Source organism: Colletes latitarsis, chromosome 14, assembly GCF_051014445.1.
Source record: "Colletes latitarsis isolate SP2378_abdomen chromosome 14, iyColLati1, whole genome shotgun sequence".
Taxonomy (NCBI): domain Eukaryota; kingdom Metazoa; phylum Arthropoda; class Insecta; order Hymenoptera; family Colletidae; genus Colletes; species Colletes latitarsis.
In genome coordinates, this window is record NC_135147.1 from 13,677,092 (window position 1) to 13,697,850 (window position 20,759).

Here is a 20,759-nt window from a genome sequence, read left to right on the forward strand (position 1 = left end):
TTGCTACATGATCCGAACCAGAAAAAACCCTTGATCTGGTGAACAAGTATGCGAAATAGGCGAAAGTATGAGCCATATGCGGACAAATCCCAGGCCTACGCGGTGTTATCCTCTAAAATATTTGTCGAAACCAGGATTAATTGACTGTTTCATTGCGGTACCAAATTACTACATGTTCCAAACGAGACATAATCCAGGATCTGGCCAACAAGTATGCGAAAAAGACAAGAGCATGAGCCATATGCGTGCATATCCCAGATCAAACCCAGACATAACCGGTGTTATCCTCTAAAATATTGATCGAAACCAGGTTTAATTGACAGTTTCATGGGGGTACCACACTACTACGTAATTCATACCAGAAAGTACCCTGGTGTTGGCCAACAAGTACGCGAAAAAGGCAAACGCATGAGCCAGATGCGGGCATATCCCAGACCTAACCCAGACCTAACCGATGTTATTCTCGAAGATATTGTTCGAAACCAGGTTTAACTGACTGCTTCAGTGTGGCACCACATTACTACGTGATCCAAACCAAAAAAAACCCAGGATCTGGCCAACAAGTATGCGAAAAAGACAAGAGCATGAGCCAGATGCGTGTATATCCCAGACCAAACCCAGTCATAACCGGTGTTATCCTCTAAAATATTGATCGAAACCAGTTTTAATTGACTGTTTCAGTGTGGTACCACATTACTACGTGATCCAAACGAGACAAAACTCAGGGTCTGGCCAAGTATGCGAAATAGGCAAAAGCATGTGCCAGCTGCGGCCATACCCCACACCGAACCCAGATCTAACCGGTGTTATCCTGTAAAATATTGATCGAAAACAGGTTTCGTTTACTGTTTCAGTGTCGTACCACATTACTACGTGATCCAAACCAGACAGAACCCAGGATCTGGCCAAAAAGTATGCGAAATAGACGAATGTATGAGCGAGATGCGGGCATAACCCAGACCTACACCAGACCTAACCGGTTTTATCCTCTAAAATATTGATCGAAACCAGGTTCAAATTACCCTTTCAGTGTGGTACCACATTACTTAGTGATCCAAACGAGACAAAACTCAGGATCTGGCCAACAAGTATGCGAAATAGGCAAAAGCATGTGCCAGCTGCGGCCATACGCCACACCGAACACAGACCTAACCAGTGTTATCCTGCAAAATATTGATCGAAACCAGGTTTAATTGACTGCTTCAGTGTGACACCACATTATTACGTGATCCAAACCAAAAAAAACCCAGGATCTGGCCAGCAAGTTTGCGAAAAAGACAAGAGCATGAGCCAGATGCGGGCATATCCCAGACCTAACCGGTGTTATTCTCTAAAATATTGATCGAAAACAGGATTAATGACTGTTTCAGTGTGGTACCACATTACTACGTGACCCAAACGTGACAAAACCCAGGATCTGGCCTACAAGTATGAGAAAAAGGCGAAAGTAAGAGCCAGTTTCGGGCATATCCCAAACCAACCCAGACATAACCGGCGTTATCCTCTAAAATATTGATCGATGCCAGGTATAATTGACTGTTTCATTGTGGTACCACATTGCTACGTGATCCAAACCAGAAAAAACCCTAGATCTGGCGAAGAAGTATGCGAAAAATGCGAAAGTATGGGCCAGATGCGGGCATATACCAGACCTAACCCAGACATAACCGGTGTTATCCTCTAAAATATTTGTCGAAACCAGGATTAATTGACTGCTTTAGTGTGGCACCACATTACTACGTGGTCCAATCCAAAAAAAACCCAGGATCTGGCCAACATGTATGCGCAAAAGACAAGAGCATGAGCCAGATGCGTGCATATCCCCGATCTAACCGAGACATAACCGGTGTTATCCTCTAAAATATTGATCGAAACCAGGTTTAATTGACTGTTTCAGTGTGGTACCACATTGCTGCGTGATCCAAACCAGAAAAAACCCTGGAGTTGGCCAACAAGTATGCGAAAAAGGCAAAAGCATGAGCCAGATGCGGGCATATCCCAGACCTAACCCAGACCTAACCGATGTTATCCTCTAAAATATTGATCGAAACCAGGTTTAATTGACAGTTTCAGTGTGGTACCACATTACTACGTGATCCAAACGAGACAAAACTCAGGGTCTGGCCAAGTATGCGAAATAGGCAAGAGCATGTTCCAGCTGCGGCCATACGCCACACCGAACACAGACCTAACCAGTGTTATCGTGCATAATATTGGTCGATACCAGGTTTAATTGACTGTTTCAGTGTGGTACCACATTGCTACGTGATCCAAACCAGAAAAAACCCTGGATCTGGCGAACAAGTATTCGAAATAGGCGAAAGTATGAGCCAGATGCGGGCAAATCCCAGACCAAGCCCAGTCATAACCGGTGTTATCCTCTAAAATATTGATCGAAACCAGGTTTAATTGACAGTTTCAGTGTGGTACCACATTACTACGTGATCCAAACGAGACAAAACTCAGGGTCTGGCCAAGTATGCGAAATAGGCAAGAGCATGTTCCAGTTTCGGGCATATCCCAACCCAACCCAGACATAACCGGCGTTATCCTCTAAAATATTGATCGATGCCAGGTATAATTGACTGTTTCAGTGTGGTACCACATTGCTACGTGATACAAACCAGAAAAAACCCTAGATCTGGCGAGGAAGTATGCGAAAAATGCGAAAGTATGATCCAGATGCGGGCATATACCAGACCTAACCCAGACATAACCGGTGTTATCCTCTAAAATATTGATCGAAAACAGGTTCAATTGACTGTTTCAGTGTGGTACCACATTGCTACGTGATCCAACCCAGAAAAAACCCTGGAGTTGGCCAACATGTATGCGAAAAAAGCAAAAGCATGAGCCAGATGCGGGCATATCCCAGACCTAACCCAGACCTAACCGATGTTATCCTCTAAAATATTGGTCGAAACCAGGCTTCATTGACTGTTTTATTGCGGTACCAAATTACTACATGTTCCAAACGAGACATAATCCAGGATCTGGCCAACAAGTATGTGAAAAAGACAAGAGCATGAGCTAGATGCGTGCATATCCCAGACCTAACCCAGACATAACCGGTGTTATCCTCTAAAATATTGATCGAAACCAGGTTTAATTGACTGTTTCAGTGTGGTACCACATTGCTGCGTGATCCAAACCAGAAAAAACCCTGGAGTTGGCCAACAAGTATGCGAAAAAGGCAAAAGCATGAGCCAGATGCGGGCATATCCCAGACCTAACCCAGACCTAACCGGTGTTATCCTGCAAAATATTGGTCGATACCAGGTTTAAATGACTGTTTAAGTGTGTTACCACATTGCTACATGATCCAAAGCAGAAAAAACACTGAATGTGGCTAACATGTATGCGAAATAGGCGAAAGTATGAGCCAGATGCGGGCATATCCCAGACCTAACCCACAACTAAACGTCGTTATCCTCTAAAATATTGGTCGAAACCAGTTTTAATTGACTGTTTCAGTGTGGTACCACATTACTACGTGATACATACCAGAAAAAACCCTGGATCTGGCGAACAAGTATTCGAAATAGGCGAAAGTATGAGCCAGATGCGGGCATATCCCAGACCTAACCGATGTTATCCTGTAAAATATTGATCGCAAACAGGTTCAATGACTGTTTCAGTGTGGTACCACTTTACTACGTGATCCAAACGAGACAAAACTCAGGATCTGGCCAACAAGTAGGAGAAAAAGGCGAAAGTATGAGCCAGATGCTGGCATATCCCAGACCAAACCCAGACATAACCGGTGTTATCCTCTAAAATATTGATCGAAACCAGGTTCAATTTACTCTTTCAGTGTGGTACCACTTTACTACGTGATCCAAACGAGACAAAACGCAGGATCTGGCCAACAAGTATGCGAAATAGGCGAAAGCATGTGCCAGCTGCGGCCATATCCCACACCGAACCCAGATCTAACCGGTTTTATCCTCTAAAATATTGTTCGAAACCAGGTTTTGTTGACTGTTTGAGTGTGGTACCAAACTACTACGTGATCCAAACCAGCAAAACCCAGGATCTGGCCAACAAGTATGCAAAATAGGCGAAAGCATGAGCCAGATGCGGGCATGACCCACACCTAACCCAGACCTAACCGGTGTTACCTTGCAAAATATTGGTCGATACCAGGTATAATTGAGTGTTTGAGTGTGGTACCAAATTACTACCAGATCCAAACCAGAGAAGACCCGGGATCTGTTTCAGTGTGGTACCACATCACTACGTGATCCAAACGAGACATAATCCAGGATCTGGCCAACAAGTATGCGAAAAAGACAAGAGCATGAGCCATATGCGTGCATATCCCAGACCAAACCCAGACATAACCGGTGTTATCCTCTAAAATATTGATCAGAACCAGGTTCAATTGACTGTTTCATTGTGGTACCAAATTTCTACATGATTCAAACTAGTGCAAACCCTGGATCTGGGCAACAAGTATGCGTAAAATGCAAAAACATGAGCCAGATGCTGGCATATCCCAGTCCTAACTGGTGTTATCCTCTAATACATTGATCGAAACTAGGTTCAATTGTCTTTTCCAGTGTGGAGCCACATTACTACGTGATCCAAACGAGACAGTACCCAGGATCTGGCCAACAAGTATGCGAAAAAGACAGAAGCATGAGCCAGATGTGGGCATAACCCTGACCTAAACCAGACCTAACCGGTTTTATCCTCTAAAATAAGCATCGAAACCAGGTTCAATTGACTGTTCCAGTGTGGTACCACTTTACTACGTGATCCAAACGAGACAAAACTCAGGATCTGGCCAACAAGTATGCGAAATAGGCACAAGCATGTGCCAGCTGCGGCCATACCCCCACCGAACCCAGATCTAACCGGAGTTATCCTGTAAAATATTGATCGAAACCAGGTTTCATTTACTGTTACAGTGTCGTACCACGTTACTACGTGATCCAAACCAGACAGAACCCAGGATCTGGCCAAAAAGTATGCGAAATAGACGAATGTATGAGCGAGATGCGGGCATAACCCAGACCTACACCAGACCTAACCGGTTTTATCCTCTAAAATATTGATCGAAACCAGGTTCAAATTACTCTTTCAGTGTGGTACCACATTACTTCGTGATCCAAACGAGACAAAACTCAGGATCTGGCCAACAAGTATGCGAAATAGGCAAAAGCATGTGCCAGCTGCGGCCATACCCCACACCGAACACAGACCTAACCAGTGTTATCCTGCAAAATATTGATCGAAACCAGGTTTAATTGACTGCTTCAGTGTGGCACCACATTACTACGTGATCCAAACCAAAAAAAACCCAGGATCTGGCCAGCAAGTTTGCGAAAAAGACAAGAGCATGAGCCAGATGCGGGCATATCCCAGACCTAACCGGTGTTATTCTCTAAAATATTGATCGAAAACAGGATTAATGACTGTTTCAGTGTGGTACCACATTACTACGTGACCCAAACGTGACAAAACCCAGGATCTGGCCTACAAGTATGAGAAAAAGGCGAAAGTAAGAGCCACTTTCGGGCATATCCCAACCCAACCCAGACATAACCGGCGTTATCCTCTAAAATATTGATCGATGCCAGGTATAATTGACTGTTTCAGTGTGGTACCACATTGCTACGTGATCCAACCCAGAAAAAACCCTGGAGTTGGCCAACATGTATGCGAAAAAAGCAAAAGCATGAGCCAGATGCGGGCATATCCCAGACCTAACCCAGACCTAACCGATGTTATCCTCGAAAATATTGATCGGAACCTGGTTTAATTGACTGTTTCAGCGCGGTACCAAATTACTACATGTTCCAAACAAGGCATAATCCAGGATCTGGCCAACAAGTATGTGAATAAGACAAGAGCATGAGCCAGATGCGTGCATATCCCAGGCCAAACCCAGACTTAACCGGTGTTATCGTCTAAAATATTGATCGAAAACAGGTTCAATTGACTGTTTCAGTGCGGTACCACATTGCTACGTGATCCAACCCAGAAAAAACCCTGGAGTTGGCCAACATATATGCGAAAAAGGCAAAAGCATGAGCCAGATGTGGGCATATCCCAGACCTAACCCAGACCTAACCGATGTTATCCTCGAAAATATTGATCGAAACCAGGTTTAATTGACTGTTTAAGTGTGTTACCACATTGCTACATGATCCGAACCAGAAAAAACCCTTGATCTGGTGAACAAGTATGCGAAATAGGCGAAAGTATGAGCCATATGCGGACAAATCCCAGGCCTACGCGGTGTTATCCTCTAAAATATTTGTCGAAACCAGGATTAATTGACTGTTTCATTGCGGTACCAAATTACTACATGTTCCAAACGAGACATAATCCAGGATCTGGCCAACAAGTATGCGAAATAGGCAAAAGCATGTGCCAGCTGCGGCCATACCCCACACCGAACACAGACCTAACCAGTGTTATCCTGCAAAATATTGATCGAAACCAGGTTTAATTGACTGCTTCAGTGTGGCACCACATTACTACGTGATCCAAACCAAAAAAAACCCAGGATCTGGCCAGCAAGTTTGCGAAAAAGACAAGAGCATGAGCCATATGCGTGCATATCCCAGACCAAACCCAGACATAACCGGTGTTATCCTCTAAAATATTGATCGAAACCAGGTTTAATTGACAGTTTCATGGGGGTACCACACTACTACCTAATTCATACCAGAAAAAACCCTGGTGTTGGCCAACAAGTACGCGAAAAAGGCAAACGCATGAGCCAGATGCGGGCATATCCCAACCCAACCCAGACATAACCGGCGTTATCCTCTAAAATATTGATCGATGCCAGGTATAATTGACTGTTTCAGTGTGGTACCACACTGCTACGTGATCCAAACCAGAAAAAACCCTAGATCTGGCGAAGAAGTATGCGAAAAATGCGAAAGTATGAGCCAGATGCGGGCATATACCAGACCTAACCCAGACATAACCGGTGTTATCCTCTAAAATATTGATCGAAAACAGGTTCAATTGACTGTTTCAGTGTGGTACCACATTGCTACGTGATCCAACCCAGAAAAAACCCGGGTGTTGGCCAACAAGTACGCGAAAAAGGCAAACGCATGAGCCAGATGCGGGCATATCCCAGACCTAACCCAGACCTAACCGATGTTATTCTCGAAAATATTGATCGAAACCAGGTTTAATTGACTGCTTCAGTGTGGCACCACATTACTACGTGATCCAAACCAAAAAAAACCCAGGATCTGGCCAACAAGTATGCGAAAAAGACAAGAGCATGAGCCAGATGCGTGTATATCCCAGACCAAACCCAGTCATAACTGGTGTTATCCTCTAAAATATTGATCGAAACCAGGTTTAATTGACTGTTTCAGTGTGGTACCACATTACTACGTGATCCAAACGAGACAAAACTCAGGATCTGGCCAACAAGTATGCGAAATAGGCAAAAGCATGTGCCAGCTGCGGCCATACCCCACACCGAACCCAGATCTAACCGGTGTTATCCTGTAAAATATTGTTCGAAACCAGGTTTCATTTACTGTTACAGTGTCGTACCACATTACTACGTGATCCAAACCAGACAGAACCCAGGATCTGGCCAAAAAGTATGCGAAATAGACGAATGTATGAGCGAGATGCGGGCATAACCCAGACCTACACCAGACCTAACCGATTTTATCCTCTAAAATATTGATCGAAACCAGGTTCAAATTACTCTTTCAGTGTGGTACCACATTACTTCGTGATCCAAACGAGACAAAACTCAGGATCTGGCCAACAAGTATGCGAAATAGGCAAAAGCATGTGCCAGCTGCGTCCATACCCCACACCGAACACAGACCTAACCAGTGTTATCCTGCAAAATATTGATCGAAACCAGGTTTAATTTACTGCTTCAGTGTGGCACCACATTACTACGTGATCCAAACCACAAAAAACCCAGGATCTGGCCAGCAAGTTTGCGAAAAAGACAAGAGCATGAGCCAGATGCGGGCATATCCCAGACCTAACCGGTGTTATTCTCTAAAATATTGATCGAAAACAGGATTAATGACTGTTTCAGTGTGGTACCACATCACTACGTGACCCAAACGTGACATAATCCAGGATCTGGCCAACAAGTATGCGAAAAAGACAAGAGCATGAGTCAGATGCGTGCATATCCCAGACCAAACCCAGACATAACCGGTGTTATCCCCTAAAATATTGATCGAAACCAGGTTTAATTGACTGCTTCAGTGTGGCACCACTTTACTACGTGATCCAAACCAAAAAAAACCCAGCATCTGGCCAACAAGTATGCGAAAAAGACAAGAGCATTAGCCATATGCGTGCATATCCCAGACCAAACCCAGACATAACCGGTGTTATCCTCTAAAATATTGATCGAAACCAGGTTTAATTGACAGTTTCATGGGGGTACCACACTACTACGTAATTCATACCAGAAAAAACCCTGGTGTTGGCAACAAGTACGCGAAAAAGGCAAACGCATGAGCCAGATGCGGGCATATCCCAGACCTAACCCAGACCTGACCGATGTTATTCTCGAAAATATTGATCGAAACCAGGTTTAATTGACTGCTTCAGTGTGGCACCACATTACTACGTGATCCAAACCAAAAAAAACCCAGGATCTGGCCAACAAGTATGCGAAAAAGACAAGAGCATGAGCCAGATGCGTGTATATCCCAGACCAAACCCAGTCATAACCGGTGTTATCCTCTAAAATATTGATCGAAACCAGGTTTAATTGACTGTTTCAGTGTGGTACCACATTACTACGTGATCCAGACAAGAAAAAACCCAGGATCTGGCCAACAAGTATGAGAAAAAGGCGAAAGTATGAGCCAGATGCGGGCAAATCCCAGGCCTAACCGGTGTTATCCTCTAAAATATTTGTCGAAACCAGGATTAATTGACTGCTTTTGTGTGGCACCACATTACTACGTGGTCCAATCCAAAAAAAACCCAGGATCTGGCCAACAAGTATGCGCAAAAGACAAGAGCATCAGCCAGATGCGTGCATATCTCAGACCAAACCCAGACATAACCGATGTTATCGTCGAAAATATTGATCGAAACCAGGTTTAATTGACTGTTTCAGTGTGGTACCACATTAATACGTGATACAAACCATTAGAAACCCTGGATCTGGCAAACAAGTATGCGAAATAGGCGAATGTATGAGCCAGATGCGGTCATATACCAGACCTAACCCACACCTAACCGTCGTTATCCTCTAAAATATTGGTCGAAACCGGGCTTAATTGACTGTTTCATTGCGGTACCAAATTACTACCTGATCCAAACGAGACATAACCCACGATCTGACCAACAAGTTTGCGAGCATGCAAAAGTATGAGCCAGATGCGTGCATATCCCAGATCTAACCGGTGTTATCATCTAAAATATTGATCGAAACTAGGTTTAATTGACTGCTTTAGTGTGGCACCACATTACTACGTGGTCCAATCCAAAAAAAACCCAGGATCTGGCCAACAAGTATGCGCAAAAGACAAGAGCATGAGCCAGATGCGTGCATATCTCAGACCAAACCCAGACATAACCGGTGTTATCCTCTAAAATATTGATCGAAACCAGGGTTAATTGACTGCTTAAGTGTGTTACCACATTGCTACGTGATCAAAACCAGAAAAAACCCTCGATCTGGTGGACAAGTATGCGAAATAGGCGAAAGTATGAGCCAGATGCGGGCATAACCCAGACCCAACCCTGACCTAACCGGTGTTATCCTGCAAAATATTTGTCGAAACCACGCTTAATTGACTGTTTCATTGCGGTACCAAATTACTACATGTTCCAAACGAGACATAATCCAGGATCTGGCCAACAAGTATGCGAAAAACGCAAAAGCATGAGCCAGATGCGGGCAAATCCCAGGCCTAACCGGTATTATCCTCTAAAATATTTGTCGAAACCAGGATAAATTGACTGTTTCATTGCGGTACCAAATTACTACATGATCCAAACGAGACATAACCCACGATCTGACCAACAAGTTTGCGAGCATGCAAAAGTATGAGCCAGATGCGGCCATAACCCAGACGTAACCCAGACATAACCGGTGTTATCCTGCATAATATTGGTCGACACCATGTTTAATTGACTGTTTCAGTGTGGTACCACCTTGCTACGTGATCCAAACCTGAAAAACCCCTGGATCTGGCGAACAAGTATTCGAAATAGGCGAAAGTGTGAGCCAGATGCGGGCATATCCCAGACCAAACCCAGACATAACCGGTGTCATTCTCTAAAATATTGATCGAAAACAGGTTCAATTGACTGTTTCAGTGTGGTACCACATTGCTACGTGATCCAACCCAGAAAAAACCCTGGACATGTATGCGAAAAAGGCAAAAGCATGAGTCAGATGCGGGCATATCCCAGACCTAACCCATACCTAACCGATGTTATCCTCGAAAATATTGGTCGAAACCAGGGTTAATTGACTGCTTAAGTGTGTTACCACATTGCTACGTGATCAAAACCAGAAAAAACCCTCGATCTGGTGAACAAGTATGCGAAATAGGCGAAAGTATGAGCCAGATGCGGGCATAACCCAGACCTAACCCTGACCTAACCGGTCTAATCCTGCAAAATATTTGTCGAAACCAGGCTTAATTGACTGTTTCATTGCGGTACCAAATTACTACATGTTCCAAACGAGACATAATCCAGGATCTGGCCAACAAGTATGCGAAAAACGCAAAAGCATGAGCCAGATGCGGGCATATCCCAGACCAAACCGCTGTTGTTCTCTAAAATATGGATCGAAACCAGGTTTAATTAACTGTTTCAGTGTGGTACCACATTACTACGTGATACATACCAGAAAATACCCTGGAGTTGGTCAACAAGTAGGACAAAAAGGCGAAAGTATGAGCCAGATGGGGGCATATCCCAGACAAAACCCAGACATAACCGGTGTTACCATCTAAAATATTGATCGAAAACAGGTTCAATTGACTGTTTCAGTGTGGTACCACATTGCTACGTGATCCAACCCAGAAAAAACCCTGGAGTTGGCCAACATGTATGCGAAAAAGGCAAAAGCATGAGCCAGATGCGGGCATATCCCAGACCTAACCCAGACCTAACCGATGTTATCCTCGAAAATATTGATCGGAGCCAGGCTTAATTGACTGTTTCATTGCGGTACCAAATTACTACATGTTCCAAACGAGACATAATCCAGGATCTGACCAACAAGTTTGCGAGCATGCACAAGCATGAGCCAGATGCGGGCATATCCCAGATCTAACCGGTGTTATCCTCTAAAATATTTGTCGTAACCTGGATTACTTGACTGTTTCATTGCGGTACCAAATTACTACATGTTCCACACGAGACATAATCCAGGATCTCTCCAATAAGTATGCGAAAAAGACAAGAGCATGAGCAAGATGCATGCATATCCCAGACCAAACCCAGACATAACCGGTGTTATCCCCTAAAATATTGATCGAAACCAGGTTTAATTGACTGTTTCAGTGTGGTACCACATTGCTGCGTGATCCAAACCAGAAAAAACCCTGGAGTTGGCCAACAAGTATGCGAAAAAGGCAAAAGCATGAGCCAGATGCGGGCATATCCCAGACCTAACCCAGACCTAACCGGTGTTACCTTGCAAAATATTGGTCGATACCAGGTATAATTGAGTGTTTGAGTGTGGTACCAAATTACTACCTGATCCAAACCAGAAAAAACCCAGGATCTGTTTCAGTGTGGTACCACATCACTACGTGATCCAAACGAGACATAACCCAGGATCTGGCCAACAAGTATGCGAAAAAGGCAGAAGCATGAGCCAGATGCGGGCATAACCCTGACCTAAACCAGGCCTAACCGGTTTTATCCTCTAAAATATTGATCAGAACCAGGTTCAATTGACTGTTTCATTGTGGTACCAAATTTCTACATGATTCAAACTAGAGCAAACCCTGGATCTGGGCAACAAGTATGCGTAAAATGCAAAAGCATGAGCCAGATGCTGGCATATCCCAGTCCTAACTGGTGTTATCCTCTAATACATTGATCGAAACTAGGTTCAATTGTCTGTTCCAGTGTGGAGCCACATTACTACGTGATCCAAACGAGACAGTACCCAGGATCTGGCCAACAATTATGCGAAAAAGACAGAAGCATGAGCCAGATGTGGGCATAACCCTGACCTAAACCAGACCTAACCGGTTTTATCCTCTAAAATATGCATCGAAGCCAGGTTCAATTGACTGTTCCAGTGTGGTACCACTTTACTACGTGATCCAAACGAGACAAAACTCAGGATCTGGCCAACAAGTATGCGAAATAGGCAAAAGCATGTGCCAGCTGCGGCCATACTCCACACCGAACCCAGACCTCACCAGTGTTATCCTGCAAAATATTGATCGAAACCAGGTTTAATTGACTGTTTCAGTGTGGCACCACATTACTATGTGATCCAAACAAAAAAAACCCAGGATCTGGCCAGCAAGTTTGCGAAAAGGCAAGAGCATGAGCCAGATGCGGGCATATCCCAACCCAACCCAGACATAACCGGCGTTATCCTCTAAAATATTGATCGATGCCAGGTATAATTGACTGTTTCAGTGTGGTACCACATTGCTACGTGATCCAGACCAGAAAAAACCCTAGATCTGGCGAAGAAGTATGCGAAATATGCGAAAGTATGAGCCAGATGCGGGCATATACCAGACCTAACCCAGACATAACCGGTGTTATCCTCTAAAATATTGATCGAAAACAGGTTCAATTGACTGTTTCAGTGTGGTACCACATTGCTACGTGATCCAACCCAGAAAAAACCCTGGAGTTGGCCAACATGTATGGGAAAAGGCAAAAGCATGAGCCAGATGCGGGCATATCCCAGACCTAACCGATGTTATCCTCTAAAATATTGATCGCAAACAGGTTTAATGACTGTTTCAGTGTGGTACCACATTGCTACGTGATCCAACCCAGAAAAAACCCTGGAGTTGGCCAACATGTATGCGAAAAAAGCAAAAGCATGAGCCAGATGCGGGCATATCCCAGACCTAACCCAGACCTAACCGATGTTATCCTCGAAAATATTGATCGGAACCTGGTTTAATTGACTGTTTCAGCGCGGTACCAAATTACTACATGTTCCAAACAAGGCATAATCCAGGATCTGGCCAACAAGTATGTGAATAAGACAAGAGCATGAGCCAGATGCGTGCATATCCCAGGCCAAACCCAGACTTAACCGGTGTTATCGTCTAAAATATTGATCGAAAACAGGTTCAATTGACTGTTTCAGTGCGGTACCACATTGCTACGTGATCCAACCCAGAAAAAACCCTGGAGTTGGCCAACATATATGCGAAAAAGGCAAAAGCATGAGCCAGATGTGGGCATATCCCAGACCTAACCCAGACCTAACCGATGTTATCCTCGAAAATATTGTTCGAAACCAGGTTTAATTGACTGTTTAAGTGTGTTACCACATTGCTACATGATCCGAACCAGAAAAAACCCTTGATCTGGTGAACAAGTATGCGAAATAGGCGAAAGTATGAGCCATATGCGGACAAATCCCAGGCCTACGCGGTGTTATCCTCTAAAATATTTGTCGAAACCAGGATTAATTGACTGTTTCATTGCGGTACCAAATTACTACATGTTCCAAACGAGACATAATCCAGGATCTGGCCAACAAGTATGCGAAATAGGCAAAAGCATGTGCCAGCTGCGGCCATACCCCACACCGAACACAGACCTAACCAGTGTTATCCTGCAAAATATTGATCGAAACCAGGTTTAATTGACTGCTTCAGTGTGGCACCACATTACTACGTGATCCAAACCAAAAAAAACCCAGGATCTGGCCAGCAAGTTTGCGAAAAAGACAAGAGCATGAGCCATATGCGTGCATATCCCAGACCAAACCCAGACATAACCGGTGTTATCCTCTAAAATATTGATCGAAACCAGGTTTAATTGACAGTTTCATGGGGGTACCACACTACTACGTAATTCATACCAGAAAAAACCCTGGTGTTGGCCAACAAGTACGCGAAAAAGGCAAACGCATGAGCCTGATGCGGGCATATCCCAGACCTAACCCAGACCTAACCGATGTTATTCTCGAAAATATTGATCGAAACAAGGTTTAATTGACTGTTTCAGTGTGGTACCACATTACTACGTGATCCAAACGAGACAAAACTCAGGATCTGGCCAACAAGTATGCGAAATAGGCAAAAGCATGTGCCAGCTGCGGCCATACCCCACACCGAACCCAGATCTAACCGGTGTTATCCTGTAAAATATTGTTCGAAACCAGGTTTCATTTACTCTTACAGTGTCGTACCACATTACTACGTGATCCAAACCAGACAGAACCCAGGATCTGGCTAAAAAGTATGCGAAATAGACGAATGTATGAGCGAGATGCGGGCATAACCCAGACCTACACCAGACCTAACCGATTTTATCCTCTAAAATATTGATCGAAACCAGGTTCAAATTACTCTTTCAGTGTGGTACCACATTACTTCGTGATCCAAACGAGACAAAACTCAGGATCTGGCCAACAAGTATGCGAAATAGGCAAAAGCATGTGCCAGCTGCGGCCATTCCCCACACCGAACACAGACCTAACCAGTGTTATCCTGCAAAATATTGATCGAAACCAGGTTTAATTGACTGCTTCAGTGTGGCACCACATTACTACGTGATCCAAACCACAAAAAACCCAGGATCTGGCCAGCAAGTTTGCGAAAAAGACAAGAGGATGAGCCAGATGCGGGCATATCCCAGACCTAACCGGTGTTATTCTCTAAAATATTGATCGAAAACAGGGTTAATGACTGTTTCAGTGTGGTACCACATTACTACGTGACCCAAACGTGACATAATCCAGGATCTGGCCAACAAGTATGCGAAAAAGACAAGAGCATGAGTCAGATGCGTGCATATCCCAGACCAAACCCAGACATAACCGGTGTTATCCTCTAAAATATTGATCGAAACCAGGTTTAATTGACAGTTTCATGGGGGTACCACACTACTACGTAATTCATACCAGAAAAAACCCTGGTGTTGGCCAACAAGTACGCGAAAAAGGCAAACGCATGAGCCAGATGCGGGCATATCCCAGACCTAACCCAGACCTAACCGATGTTATTCTCGAAAATATTGATCGAAACCAGGTTTAATTGACTGCTTCAGTGTGGCACCACATTACTACGTGATCCAAACCAAAAAAAACCCAGGATCTGGCCAACAAGTATGCGAAAAAGACAAGAGCATGAGCCAGATGCGTGTATATCCCAGACCAAACCCAGTCATAACCGGTGTTATCCTCTAAAATATTGATCGAAACCAGGTTTAATTGACTGTTTCAGTGTGGTACCACATTACTACGTGATCCAGACAAGAAAAAACCCAGGATCTGGCCAACAAGTATGAGAAAAAGTCGAAAGTATGAGCCAGATGCGGGCAAATCCCAGGCCTAACCGGTGTTATCCTCTAAAATATTTGTCGAAACCAGGATTAATTGACTGCTTTAGTGTGGCACCACATTACTACGTGGTCCAATCCAAAAAAAACCCAGGATCTGGCCAACAAGTATGCGCAAAAGACAAGAGCATCAGCCAGATGCGTGCATATCTCAGACCAAACCCAGACATAACCGATGTTATCGTCGAAAATATTGATCGAAACCAGGTTTAATTGACTGTTTCAGTGTGGTACCACATTAATACGTGATACAAACCATTAGAAACCCTGGATCTGGCAAACAAGTATGCGAAATAGGCGAATGTATGAGCCAGATGCGGTCATATACCAGACCTAACCCACACCTAACCGTCGTTATCCTCTAAAATATTGGTCGAAACCGTGCTTAATTGACTGTTTCATTGCGGTACCAAATTACTACCTGATCCAAACGAGACATAACCCACGATCTGACCAACAAGTTTGCGAGCATGCAAAAGTATGAGCCAGATGCGTGCATATCCCAGATCTAACCGGTGTTATCCTCTAAAATATTGATCGAAACTAGGTTTAATTGACTGCTTTAGTGTGGCACCACATTACTACGTGGTCCAATCAAAAAAAAACCCAGGATCTGGCCAACAAGTATGCGCAAAAGACAAGAGCATGAGCCAGATGCGTGCATATCTCAGACCAAACCCAGACATAACCGGTGTTATCCTCTAAAATATTGATCGAAACCAGGGTTAATTGACTGCTTAAGTGTGTTACCACATTGCTACGTGATGAAAACCAGAAAAAACCCTCGTTCTGGTGAACAAGTATGCGAAATAGGCGAAAGTATGAGCCAGATGCGGGCAAATCCCAGGCCTAACCGGTATTATCCTCTAAAATATTTGTCGAAACCAGGATAAATTGACTGTTTCATTGCGGTACCAAATTACTACATGATCCAAACGAGACATAACCCACGATCTGACCAACATGTTTGCGAGCATGCAAAAGTATGAGCCAGATGCGGCCATAACCCAGACGTAACCCAGACATAACCGGTGTTATCCTGCATAATATTGGTCGACACCATGTTTAATTGACTGTTTCAGTGTGGTACCACATTGCTACGTGATCCAAACCTGAAAAACCCCTGGATCTGGCGAACAAGTATTCGAAATAGGCGAAAGTGTGAGCCAGATGCGGGCATATCCCAGACCAAACCCAGACATAACCGGTGTCATCCTCTAAAATATTGATCGAAAACAGGTTTTATTGACTGTTTCAGTGTGGTACCACATTGCTACGTGATCCAACCCAGAAAAAACCCTGGAGTTGGCCAACATGTATGCGAAAAAGGCAAAAGCATGAGCCAGATGCGGGCATATCCCAGACCTAACCCAGACCTAACCGATGTTATCCTCGAAAGTATTGATCGAAACCAGGTTTAGTTGACTGTTTCATTGCGGTACCAAATTACTACATGTTCCAAACGAGACATAATCCAGGATCTGGCCAACAAGTATGCGAAAAAGACAAGAGCATGGGCCAGATGCGTGCGTATCCCAGGCCTAACCCAGACCTAACCGGTGTTATCCTCTAAAATATTGATCGAAAGCAGGTTCAATGTTTCAGTGTGGTACCACATTGCTACGTGATCCAACCCAGAAAAAACCCTGGACATGTATGCGAAAAAGGCAAAAGCATGAGTCAGATGCGGGCATATCCCAGACCTTTTTTTTTTTTTTTTTTTAACGTGGTGAAATCCTCATGGACACGCCGGCTCCCTGGGGGGGAGGCCGGGGTAGTGCCGGACTCTTACCGGCTAAAACACCACGGTGACCGCCTGCGCCCTTTATCTGGGGAGAGTCACGGGAACCAAACTAGCGATACTACCGTGACTCTCCCCGTTGGCACAACGCCCTATTACGGGCCCTTCCCGGGGGAGGAGATGTGATCCTCCTCCCCCAGTGGGGGGCAAGCTAATCTGATTGCCCCCCGGCGACGCGGCGCGGTCACACGCTACGTCGCCCCCACTCGTGCCGTTGCTACTAGCCGCGACCGGGCCCCCACCCGATCGCGACCACGGCTGCGGGGCCGGCTAACACTGCCGCCCCCGCTGGACGGGGCCCCTGCCACAGGCCCCCGGTCCGGTGATGGGCTGGGTGCGAGGGGGAATGAGGGAATAAAGTGCCTCACCTCGCACCACAAACACCATCACCGACCCCATCGCGCTCCCCCTGTCACGGGGAGCGGTGGAGGGTCTTACGGTCGGCGTCGCCGCCTGCCCCCCACCTCCTCACGCGCCCTTTCGGCGTCTTCCTTGGCGGCCATGACCTCCTCACAAAACAAGGCCATGGCCGCCCACGCCTCCTCGCTGCCGACCATTGCACGTATGACGGCCGGCAGCGAGAGTTCCGCTCCAATCGTTCTAACGAGGACACCGCGCTGCGCTGCCCACGCCGGGCAAAACTGCAGCGTGTGCTGCGCGGTGTCCTCCCTTCCCCTGCAGTGACGGCACGCAGCCGTCGCCTCCCGCCCTATCCGATGCAGGTACCGACCGAAGCAACCGTGTCCGGTCAGTACCTGTGTCAGGCGGTAGGTGGGCGTACCCCAGCTACGGCCCACCCAGGCATAAAACACTGGGCGGACCGCCGCGGCGACGCGATCATCCCGCTGGTCTGGCTTGGATAGCCATACCAGCCACCGACTATAGACGCGTCGCCGCGCCTGGCTTCGGGCCCTGGCGGCCTCCTCGCCGTGCGGGTCCACGCCCCGCTGGCGAAGGTCGCAGAGGCTTTGATAGACCTCTGCGTCCATTTTCGCCAGCAGATGAAACGGTGCGGAACCCGCCAGCAAGGTGGCGGCAGTGTAGGAGATCGTGCGATATCCCCGCACGACTCTGATGGCGACCAACCTCTGTAACCGACGGAGTACAAATGCACCCCGCCGATTGGCCATCAGACCGCCGGCCCATATTGGCGCGCCATAAAGCGCCATGGACCGGACGACTCCTAAATACAGCCGCCGTGCCGCCATGTTGGGCCCCCCGAGATTAGGCATTATGCGAGCTAACGCAGCCGCTGCCCTTTCAATACGGGGACCCAACCCTTCCAAATGATGCCCGAAACGCCAGTAGCTGTCGAGGGTGAGGTCCAGATACTTCATCCGGCGCCCCACCCCGACTTGGGCTCCACCCACCCGTAGAGACGCCTGGCGCGGCACCCCTCGACCACTGACGTTACACAGCCAGATGGCCTCGGTCTTCTGGGGTGCCACGCGCAATCCCAGACGCTCTACTTCGGCAACGACTCGTGCCGCCCCTTCCTCCGCGAGGGCCACGGCCCTCCTCCACGTGTCCCCGTCGGCTATCACCAGGGTGTCGTCGGCATAACAAACCAACGACACGCCGACGGGGAGGTCAGCCCGCAGCACCGCGTCATACGCCAAGTTCCACAGGAGCGGCCCGAGGACCGACCCCTGTGGAACCCCGCGGTGCACCGCTCTCTGCTCCATCCCGTTCCGACCCGGATATTGGACTACCCTGCCCCGCAGATAATCCCCGATCAGTCGGCATAGATAGGCGGGCACCCGGTGGTACTGGAGTGCCCGACCTATCGCCCCCCAGGAGACGGTGTTAAAGGCGTTGGCTATGTCAAGTGATACTGCCAACGCCACACCCCCCCGGGAGATTGCCGATTCCGCCAGGGTCCGTACTGTCGCTATGGCGTCGACTGTGGAGCGGCCCCGGCGAAAGCCGAACTGTCGGTCGGCCAGATCGGGGCCGACGCGGGACAGATGCCCCTCGAGACGGGATACAATGACCCGCTCGAGGAGCTTTCCAGCCTCGTCCAGAAGACATATGGGTCGGAACGCGGATGGAGAATCCGCGGGCTTCCCTGGCTTGTGAATGAGGACCAACCTCGCTACCTTCCATATGGGGGGGAACTGACCGGTCCGCAGGCACGCGTCAAAGACGCGTATCAAGCCAGCCCCCAGAGCACCCACCGCTATAGCCCAGGCCCTGTCATGTATGCCGTCCGGTCCTGGCGCCGTCTTCTTGGCAGCCATTCTCCGGACGGCCCTGGCCAGCTCCTCCTCGGAGACCCCCAGTTCGTCGGACCACCAAGGCGGGTGATCCGGCTGTGGCTCGGGGGGATGCAGGAACGCCTCTCCCCCAACCGGGAAGAGGACGCGCATAGTTTCCCCGAGCAGCTGGGGGTCGAGGCTCTCTGTGATCGGGGGCGCCCATGATCGCAACTTGCCTGCGACCATATGATAGGGGCGCCCCCAAGGATTTGCATCCAGAGAGCCGAGGAGCTCCGTCCATGCCTGGGCTTTCGCGGTCGCGATGGCCCGGCGGAGGGTTCTTCGCGCCAGGGAAAATTCCCCGCGCAACCCCACCACCTCTGCCTCCGTCGCCCCGCGCCGTCTCCTGACGCGGGTGTACCGGCGTCGGGCGACAACGCACCGAGTGCGTAAATCCTCGATCTCGCCCGACCACCAGTACACGGACCCCCCTCGGCTCGGGGCGGTGGCCCGGGGCATGACTGCGTTACACAACGACGTCATAGTCTCCCGGAACCAACGCGCCCCGGCAGATGGATTGCCGAGGGTCCGGCGTGGCATCTCCTGCCATGCCACAACGGAGGCTGCCATCGCAAGGGCGTCCGGGTCCAGCCTCTTGGCGGACCAGCGTGGCGCCGGGTGTGTATCCCTGCCCGGTTGGCGGGGTCCATTTAAGCCGGGGGTCGCGGATACGGAAAACGTAATGTAGAGGTGGTCGCTTAACGTGGCCACCTCTTCCGCGACCCTCCAGTCGGACACACGGCGCGCTATGGCGGGGCTCGCCAACGATATGTCGACGATCGACTCGCCCCGCGCGTGCACGCACGTGCTCACGGCCCCTTCATTCAAAACTACGAGGCCGTGACCCGCCGCCCATTCGAGCATCGCGTCGCCCTTCACGGTCGTCCTGGGGCAGCCCCACGCTGCAGCGTGGGCGTTGAAATCACCCAGGACGAGTACCCCACTGGCGAGATCTGGGGAGATGCATCTCCCCACCTCGTCGAGGTACGCCTCAAATTCGCTGAGGCCCATAGCGGGCGACGCGTAACACCCGGCAACCACTAGCTCCCCCCACTTAACCGCCACAAACCCGTGGCCCCTCCCAACAACGGAGCACGGCAGCGTGCCGCGCCCGTACTGCCAAGTGATCGCCGAGACCCCGTTAAGGTCCCCCACCCAAGCTGGGTGTTTGGGGACACGGTAGGGCTCGGCGATCACCGCCATCCCAATGT